The sequence below is a fragment of the Cebus imitator genome, unplaced genomic scaffold, assembly GCF_001604975.1.
Source record: "Cebus imitator isolate Cc_AM_T3 unplaced genomic scaffold, Cebus_imitator-1.0 Scaffold26, whole genome shotgun sequence".
NCBI lineage: Eukaryota > Metazoa > Chordata > Mammalia > Primates > Cebidae > Cebus > Cebus imitator.
Genome location: NW_016107341.1, coordinates 1,881,009 through 1,892,051, shown reverse-complemented (window position 1 = coordinate 1,892,051; position 11,043 = coordinate 1,881,009).

Here is an 11,043-nt window from a genome sequence, read left to right as displayed (position 1 = left end):
CATGTATTTTTGCTGACAAGAAGTCTAACTTTCTGAGAGGGAGGATAGCCTTTATTTTTCTTAGTGTTTGGTTTGTTAGTTAAATATGATGATTCAAGTTTTACTTATGTTTTATAAGCTTTTAAGTATCACTTTATAAATAGCTTCTCTTTCCAATTCTCCTTTGGAATGGCTTAGTCATACTTCTTTATCTGTTAACCATTTCTTTATCCGTGCTAAACTGTATACTAATTTCTTATTAACTATATTCCAACACAATAATTCTGTCTTTAGTTTAATCTTATAAATTGTTCAATTTTTCTATTAATGTAATTATTTCAATAACACATTTTTCATTTCTATAAGTTTTTGATATTTTGCAGATGTAGATATTTCTAAATCTTGTTTGTTTATTGCTTAGATTGCTTCATTTATTTAAACTTTTTGACATCTTTGCCTTTCTTTCTGATCAATTTTATAAGTTGTATGATTATAATTTTCTTATTGCTTTCACTGGCACATTTTTCTAACATTTGTTTTTCCTTTCAAGGTTTATAATGTTGGATAGTGACCTTATTGAAATGGGTTGTTTTCCAGATGAATTGGATGTACCCTAAGTTATAGAGATGTTATTCTTCATTTTACAGATGGTTCCTAGCTTTAGGTTGAGAGATTAGTTCCAGATTCATGTACTACTTAGACCCATGACCTCAGTGTCAGTTCCTACATGGGTTTTAACACCGAAGCCTCTTAGGCACATTTCATTATGATGTTCCATGTGCTATTTGCTTTTCTTCTCATTTATCCTTGTGGATTTTTCTTCCTCTTTTTTTTTTTTTTTACTGTCATACTGAAAAACAAAACAAAATAATACTTTGTTGCTTTAAAATTTAAGTTAAAAAAATTTCAAAATTAAATTAAACAATAAAAAAAGCTTGTTTAGCATTTCTATTCAGTGTGAATTGAGAGAAGGCTTCCTGTATTTCCTCTCTGTTTTTGAAAAATAAAAATCTTTTGCAATTTTTTTCTAACTAAGATGACATCTTGATCTTTTTGCCTCAGACCTTACCTCAACCATTTCTAGTATTCTACCTTGTGAAGTTACATGCAGTTCTTCTCTAAATGTATTTGCAATTTTTCAGTTTATAACCCGGGAAATGATTAAGAACCCATTCCTCCAAGATTCTCTTAAACGTATTTTATTTTTTCTTTGTACATACTTCCCCCAGGAGCTTTTCCTAAAACTAAAGAGTTTTTACAATCAATGCTGTACCAGAAGAAATCTTCATGCTAACTGATGGCTAGTAGGCACTAAATAAATGTTAAATGAATAAATTCATAAACGAAAAGAATAAACCAGACAACCATATCTAATTCTAGTCTATGTTCTGTTTTTCTTAGTCTTCTGGGCTTAGGAAAAGCTTCTCTCTTACATTTCCCGTCATACACAGTATACATTCTCTATACCCAAGGTTTACATCAAGACTTTAGCTTATGTTAGCCAGGCTTCCTTTTAAACACACACACACATACACACTCAAATATACAAATATTCAAATTTTCTCTCTCTATATATATATATTCTCTCTCTATATATATATTCTCTCTCTCTCTCTCTCTCTCTATATATATATATATATATATATATATATATAAATTCAGTTTTTATATATTCCTAAACCTATGGTTTATAAAAAACCTATGGTTTATATGAAAAATTAATCATGCCTGTGTTTCAGAACAGTAGTCTGCAAATTATATTTGTTCATTTACTTTTTGTTCTAGGTAGTTGATACTACTTACCTCTTGGGGCAATAAACTTACTTTCCTAATCTTAGTGCTAGAACTGCCAGGAAGGTTTGATTTACTGAACAATGAAAACTTCACAGTAAAACATTTTCAAAATATTATACCTATTTCCATGGAGAAGTTACAAAATTGCAACGTTGATTAAATGAATTCACAGAAGGTCCTATTTCACAAATAGTGATAACCTCCAAGAGAGTAAACACTGTAAATTTTACATTTTAATCTTGATAAAAGAATTCTCTATGTGTCCTAAAGGAGCTATAGAAGGCATAAAAACATGTGCTCCTGGGATCCAGCAGATAACTACATCTCTGTGGACTCTCTCACTTGTTGTACTGGCTATACATCTACTGAAATAAATTGCTAGCCTTTAATGGATTTCCACTGGGTAAAACAAGTGAAAAAGAATGATTTGTGGACTGATAGATTTTTACATGGACTCTCTCTGATGTCTTTGGCCTGTGTCTTGGATTGCTCTTGAGCTATCACATACAGAATCTTCTGATGGGCAGCAGGAATAAAGAACAAATACTCTTCAAATCATACAGTTGTCTCCTACTAACCAACCCTTCCTTTATGTTGCAAGATACATTGCATCCCTTGCATAAAAACAAAAAAAAAATCATTCTTTTTTGCTAGAGAGGGAGAGAGCATGTCTTGGCAGGCCACGAATACACAAATAATGAAGGACTGTCTGAATCATCAAGATTTTAAATTCTGGTAAACTCAACTTTTAGGGCTGAATGTACTTTATCATATTGCACTTTGAAATTCAGTAATCCATGTATGGTGTATGTATCCTTGAATTGTCTGCAATTTTCAATTAAGCAAACCATGGTATTCTTCAGGCATTACAAATAAACATAGGTTATTATATTTTTCAATTATGCCATTTTCAAACAATTTTTTGCCTCCTTCTTTATAACACCAAATCTTTTTTCATTTTCAATTTGCCTTCTTCAGATCAGTACCCCACAGGATGTGCCATGCAAAAATGGCAAGTCTCTATTTCTGCCAAGCTTAATTTAGATACCGCTAAAGCTTTCAATGAACATATGTGGGAGAATAAATTTGGGAGGAATTGTTAATCAAAATGGGTTATATCTGAAGCAGTTTGAGAAAAGAGTAAAGGTTATTAAGAAATAAACTTCCACTAAACCAAAAATAAGAATAAAGATGCTAAAAGTATGTAATCACCCTGAGTGGCAAATGAGTTTGGATAGCTATCTAAAATCTATAGTTTAATTGAAAAGCAATGTTTCTTTTTGAGCATGATTATGGCTTTCAGTCAATGAACCACAGAATTTATGATATGGCATTTGTATTGTAGGCTAGATTTTAAATGAAGCTTAAACAAATAAGGCGTCCCATACTGACCCAAGCAAAACTAAATTGCTGTTAGGTTTTACACAGCAGGAGGTAAACATTCTTGAAATAATTGAGCATGATAGAATATCATTCTTACTTTTTTTCGAAAGTCTTACACAAGACCCATATCTCATTTCCTCTAAGTTGATTCTGTAGACTGAAAGAGGATAATGATCTGATTTGTGCCATGGAACAGAGCCACCTCTTTATAAAGAATATTAATTATCATAATAAAATACTATTGATGTAGAGGCAGAGGAAATTACAATGGATCTCTAACTTGATAAAGGTAGAACTGACTCTTTTGAATTATTCATGAATATTAACTTAATCAGTAAATGTTATTATGCACTTAAAAATAAGAAAAACATTTTAAATTTAAAATGTATCACATACGGGTACACCTAAACCAAATAACAATTTCCATGATATTTTGAATTAAATTTTTTTTTTTTGAAAAGGAGGCATGAAGGTGGGGTACAGCCAGGGAAGTAACATAGAGTGTCTTTAAATATATATACATGAATAAATTATCTTCACATATTTATAATGTTCTAGAACAATCAACGTCTTTAAATTTTACTGTGTCCAAATTCTCATTCTAGAAACTGAGACCTAGATAGTGAAAATTATCTGCTTTTAACATTAGATATCTTTTTGAAATTCAAAACCCACATTAATACAAGTAAATTTTAACTTTCAGAAAAATACATATGGAAACTTTAATGAAATACAAGCTAATCAATATTTCAAAAGCGATATCATAAAAACCACCTAGAATCTTGTATAACATGATATATGGTTTGGCTTTACAATAATGGATCCACGTTGGTGCTTAACATAATATTTCTCCAGAGCAAATTTCTTTACACAGTAAGAGAATATAAATGTATAAGAACAAAGTGCATATACAGTAATCACATTGCCAGTTTCTTAAGATCAGGTGACCAGTAACTTAATTAATTCAGAAATACCTTTAACCCTTCCCATAACTTTCCTTCTTTTTATTATGATAGCTGTTGGCATCAGCGTTAGCATTAGAGAACGGCAGTAATACTCTAGCTCTCTGTGTTCTGACTATGGAGAAAACAGGTTGGGTGTTAAATGGTCAGTGCAAAATTAAGTTAGAGAAATGAAAAAGGCAGGAATCCCAGCAGGATTGTGGAGCACCATCTGGGCAAAAGGACCTATTCAAGGTTAGAGTCACGGTAGGGATCAAATCCACAGAAGGCCAGGTAGAATTCAGTTCAGTCCTAGGCAGCTTAGTATTAATAATTAATATGAAGAACTCAGCCATCCTTACTTGAGAATATTTAGAGATATCTTCAAAGGCATAGGATGCTGAAAGTGGAATAGAATTATTAAATAACCCTATTTTTAAAAAAACGAATAAAAACAGAAATGCTGAAAGGAAAGGATACAGGAATCAACCATTGAGAAAATAGTAACAACCACTGAGAAAATAGGAATAAGACAGGGAACCAGGCAGTGGTGGTGGTGGTGGTGGTGGTGGTGGTTAGCTGTTCTGGGGAAAGGAAACAGATTTGATTAGTAAGAAAGCACAAACAAAAGACTAACCTAACAAGAGGCCCTGACTTTTCCCAGAATCACTCACAAGGACTGTCCCTCCATTAGATTTGGTTCTTTTCTTCTGGGGCGTAGGGGCCTAAATACATTTTTGTTAACTTACTGGCTTTCAGAATGATAGCTACTCCTCTGCTACACTTCTGCTCCACAGGGTTTCCCAGAAGAGATGGTGAATAAGGAAAAGCTTTTTAGAATTATTACAATTTATTTTTTCAGCTCTTAGTCTAATTGGTTGTCAAATTCTATTTATTCTACATCTATAATTTTTCCCATCTAAATCTTACTTCCATTTCTACTTCCAGCATCTTAATACTTTCTCTTTTCTTTTTTTACTGATCTCCACTTCTTTGTACCACCCTTTTTAATCCATTCTTCATGGTGCTATCAAAATCATCTTTCTGAAATGTCAGTCTGATGGAATGTTCCCTAGTCAAACTCATCTGATGACTACCTGCTTGTGAGAAAACAAACACAAATTCTTCGATATAGAATATATGACTATTGCATAAAAGTTTCTCCACTTAGATTTTATAATCTGTTATACAGAGTGACATGTTCTTAGATTATACTCTTTCTTCATCATTCCTCCATTGTTTTCTTATGAAATCTTATCCATTCCCTTTACAGTGCCATTTCCAGTCAGCATGATCAGAATCACCTACTTACAATATTCTCTCCTTCTGAAACCATAGCATACTGCTTAGATCTCTATCATACTATCTATTTCAACATATATTAACACTATTTATCTTTCTCTTCACATGAAGAACTACCTGGAAAAGAGAAAACCGAGATCAGGATCTATACCAATTCTTGGCCAAAAGGTTGTGTAGTAACTTTGAAGGGGTAAGAATGAAATACTGAAGATAATACAGTTCAGAGAATATATATTGATAAAATTCTTAAGATGGGCTCGGGTCAAGAGATTAGTTGTGCTTTATTGGAATACTTATTTTTAATAGTATGTAGGAAAGCACTTTGATGTAGTAAAGCCCTTTATATTGTGAATATAATGATCTACTCTATACATTTTGATCAGCCTCTGTCTCTAAGTAACTTATTGTTTTTAAATAGGTTCCTAAGGAAAGTGGTTCTAGCATTAGGGATGGAGATTATATACATGTTTTCTACAGGTTGGAGTCCTCTTTATCAAAAAGACATGGCTTTCACCATGACCAAGAGACTAGTTTTCAATTGGCTAAAACAAATCATTGATCTCCAGAGTGTTTCTACAATCCACAGACCAGACATTTATGTGGTAGCAAATTGATTGCACTGAATTTCTTACATTATTAAAAGAAATGTAGTGAATGGAAACTATCTTGGTCCATTTTGTGCTTCTATATCAAAATATCTAAGACTATATAATGTATGAAGAACAGAAATTTATTTTCTCACAGTTCTGGAGACTGGGAAGTCCAATATCAAGGTGCCAGTATCTGGTGTCTGATATAGGCCTAGTCTCTGCTTTCAAGATGACGCTTTGAATGCTGCTGCTTCCTTTGTTGGGGAGAAAGGCTGCTCCTTACAAAGGGGCAGAAGATAGAGAACCCACTCCAAACAGCCTTTTTGTTAGCAGCATTAATCCCTTCAGGAGGGTGGATATTTTATAGCGCAAACACATTTCAAAAAATTTCCTCTCCCAATTATCTGACATTGGGGATTAATTTTTCAATACATGAATTTTAGGAAACACATTTAACCCACAGAAAGTACCTATTCTGAAATTAGATTTGGTTTCCTCATCTTTTATGTCTCTGCTAGTACCATAGGCTTAGTAGAGCTCTCTTTTATATGGCTTGTATTTCTCACACCATTGTTACTAAGGGAGTCACTTCACATAAAAATGAGAAAATGTCCATGAGACTTACTACCCTTACCTAAACTCAGAAGCAGCTGGCTGCACAGAGCAGTAAATATCTATTTGAGGCTAAGGTTTTAACTGGGAGAAAATAACGTTTGAGGTAAGGATTTTATAAGGGCCAATGTATGCTATGAAATAACAATTAATATATATATGGTTCTGCTTCATTTAAACCTTAGAGCCCAAATTCGTTGATTCATCAAGAAGTCAAATGCAGAGACTATGTGTATATGTGTGTTTGTGTGTGTTTGGGAGAGTGGGGATGGAATAGACACCACAGCTCTATTGGTTATAACTAAAAATGTTGGTTTCTCATCTTCATGTCTTTGCTTTCTGCTAATTTTAAGGTTTAATTATACACGATTATGGGTTCATTAAGTTGAAATCTGAGACTGTCTTCTGATGATTAGGAGCTTTTCATACCACTAGGAAAATGGTAAAATAAACGAAAGAGGCTTCAGTACTGGTGGAGGCGATAAGTAGGATGATGGGTACGGTCACAAAACAGGGACAGGGAGAGGTAAGACTGGAATTATTTCAGTGGAAAGAGAGATGTGGTTTTTTGGCTATCCAAGGATATACATTATAATTCACATCCATTTTGCTTTATGCTTGATTTCTCTTTTCTTTTGTCTAAAGTGATGTACTTTATATGGCTTGTGTTGAGTTTGATCAGTTTTGACAATTGTATATATTTGTGTAACCACCACCCAAAATCAAGATATGGAGATTTTCCATCATTCCAGAAGGTTCTCCCATGACCCTTTTCAGAAAATCCCCCCCCACGTCCCATGACTAAGAAATCGCTATGTAATTTCTATTACTATAGATGAGTTTTCTGTATTCTTGGATTTTGTCTAAATGAAATCATACAGCATATATTCTTCTGTGTTTTGTTCCTTTTATTCAAAATTATGTTTTTAAGATCCATTCATTTACCAGTAAATTTTTATTTTGCTTTGCTTCTCTGAGTTTAGTTCACCGTATAAATATACTATGATTTGTTTATGAGATCTTCTATTGATGAACATCTGGGTTAAGTTTTAGGCTTTTATGAATAAAGCTTCTATATCCAATGTATAGTCTTTCTTTTCAGTAAATTTCAGCAGTGAAACTGACGTCAATACTTGATTCTTCCTTGAGGTCTTTGCATGTAGTTTTAGTTTTAAGATGTGCTAGTGGTTCAGTATTTGAAACTCACCTGAAAGAACGTTATTCAGCTGAAGAGTCTCGAGGGTAGAAACTCTCAAGGATAGAAAATGAAATGGCATGTAATGAAAGGACAGTGTTTTCAAGACTGTGTGTTTTGAATGTGTGTGTTTGGGAGAATGGAGATGGAATAGACATCACTATTTAGCTCTATTGGTTATCACTAAAACTGTTGGATTCTCATCTTCATGTTTTTGCTTTCTGCTAATTTTAAGGTTTAATTATACATAATCATGGATTCAGATATTAAAATATTCATAATATGTGTACTGTTAGTCCCATGTCAATGCATTTTTTTTCCCTTTTGGGTCAGAAGAATTACTTAAGAAATATTTTTGCCTGTTTATTTACTTTTCATGTGAACTTTATAATTTGCTAATTTAGTTAAAGAGAACTCTTACTGATAAATTATGAAAGTTGCATTGAAGTTTTAGATTAAATTCAAGAGAATTGGCATAATATTAAGTCTGAGTCTTCCTGTTCAAACATAGGAAAGTATTCCTTTTTAGCTCTCATTAGTATTTGAAAATTATCTTAATGTAGATAATATCCATTGCTTCTTAAATTTAAATCTAGCTATTAGTAAGTTCCTTTTTTTGTGGGTAAATTAGCCAGATCTAGTTTCCATCATCTGTACTGAAACAGGTGAAACATAAAATAAGCAGGTCTCTATTAATTGATGGTGGGTGGGGGGTGAGTCTCCAACGTGATTTTTATTTTAACACATGGATAAAGGCAGCACTCTTTAAATTTACAGTCTCGAAGTTGTTCGTTGGATAATAGCAAATTTGCATTGCAGAAAATAATCCTTTTCTTCGGAAACTGGATCAAGAACTAGGTTATGTTCTTTCTAATGCTTAATATTAACAATTAAGGTAAATTTTAGAGGCCTCAAATTAGATCAAATGGCAGAAAAATACCCAGGTGCTTAGAAGGAAAATATTTTAACTAGCAATCCAGGACCAGTGCTAAGAACAGGATTATTTTGGGAATGGGCTGGTGTCAGACAAGTGAATTCCTTCTCAACTGTCCCTTTGACATGGTCTTTCCTCCATTTCTTGGAGGAAAATTTGGTGTGTGTGTTTTTATGGGTATCTGTGAAAATCAGAGAGAGAAACAGAAAGCTAGAGAGAGAGAAAGAGACGGACACAGACAGGCAGCTAATTCATAATACTGTATTTGACAAATAGTAGTTGCAGGGTTTTCCACCCTTACCCCTAAGGACATATGTCGCTAAGGGCATATAAAAGCTTTACACGTGATCATGAAAATATCACGTAAATTCAAACTGAAAAAGAGAAGAACAATCTAGACTGAACTTATAAATAATAGTACTCTATATAATTTTTAAAAGTAAGGTATTTTATATCTGAAGATGAAATTTTGAAATACATTGATAGCAATTGCATGTAGGAATTTCCTATTTTTATTAATATTTAAGAGTTTATTAAGTAATATATTTTGATTTTAGTATATTTTTAAGGTTAGTGTATCATTAAAAAGTAATTTACACAATAAAAATATAAGAAATAAAATATATCTGAAGTAAAAAATTAAAACTATTAGTGACTCAAACTAATGTTATTAAGAGTATCTAATGTTAACAATTTTGTGAATATATTTTTAATATTTATTTCATCTCTATATGTTATATTTAATAAACATATGCTAATTTTATACATGACATCTTGAACATCTTTTTTTTTTCTTTTTACTTAAGATATCTCATCAAAATTTTCATTTCACCATACATACATCAGTCTCTTTCTAATGATGTTTCATATTGTACCACATTCTATGTGTATTGCACTATAGGTTTGGTGCTTTTATTTATTTAAGTACTGAAATATAAAATTTCTAGATAAAATACTAGTTAACTTAGTAGATTAATGTTTATTACAGAAACTACAAGAAGATCATAGAATGTTGGTAGTGTTTGGTTTTCAAAAACTCTGAGTCTATTATGTCTTTGATTCTATAATCAAGTATTTAGTCCCACTTCCAAATTTGAAGATGGAAGTGCAAATACCTAGAATATCTGGCAATCAGGTCAGAGGTTTTACTCCTCATGATTCCATAACTACTTGATTCTATTCCCCCAAAAATGTGAACCTCATGTTCTGTGAATGTTATTCTCGGTCCTGTATCTTGCCCATTATATTTAAGATATGTATACGGTATTTCCAGTATTTGACTCTCTCTAGAAAACTATGACTTAAATATTTGGATCAAGGCTTGGTGCTGCAGTGGGAAGAGTACCAGTCACTGACACTTCACTATTCAGGAATCTTTACTGGACCAGTGCTTATATCACCATGGGGGAGGATGAGTAAGTTTGGAATTTCAAATGGGCCACATACAATTCAGCAAATGGAGAGTGAAGCTGGATTTGGGGCTTTGAAAACAAGGTTTAATATAAGAGGCCTTCTTGCATAAAAGTAATAAGCCTATTTTTAAGTTGTTATTGAATAGGTGATTTTTGCTTAAGGATATTGATAAAATATTTTCATTAGGTTCAAAAGACAAACATAACTAGGTTAGATTCAAGGAAGATAATTTTGTTGGAGTGAATTAAATTGCTTAGGTTATTCTGTCAAAGTTTCTTTGAAGAGATAAATCCTTAGCCATGTTTTAATGCTGAAGGAATGGTTCCAGATAATAGTGAAAGTTCCTACCATGGAGGAGATATGGCATGTGTCATGAAATTAAGACTTGTGTGTTTATTAGCATCTGCTTTCCAAAATGGTTTTATATGCATATTTCTCAGGAAGAGAGAGGCTGAGCAAAGACAAAGAAGGAGCCAAAGCTGGAATGAGTTAAGACAAAGAAAAAGGTGCTGCAAATAGTTTTATTGATTTAAATTTATATAACCTTTGTGAGGTTTTTCATTGCTTCACAATGTGGAAATATGTGTTTCTGCCACACATGTATGGGTCACTTGCCATGCATATTTATATCTGTATGAAATCATCATGTTGGTAACTTCTTTAGGACTCAAAAAAAATCTGAGATGCATTTATATCACTATTTTGTAAGCTTTAAAAATAGTCTAGCTCAAATGTTTTAAGCCACAAACAGTATTTTTTTTCAAAGTAAATCTATTACTAAATAAAACTCAATGTAAGTGTTTCCAGGTCATTTTTGAAAGTTCTGCATCAGTAGTTGTAATATTTTATATCTGTAATTTCTGTATTTGAAACATTTAAGGGCCACCTTGAGTTGGCATG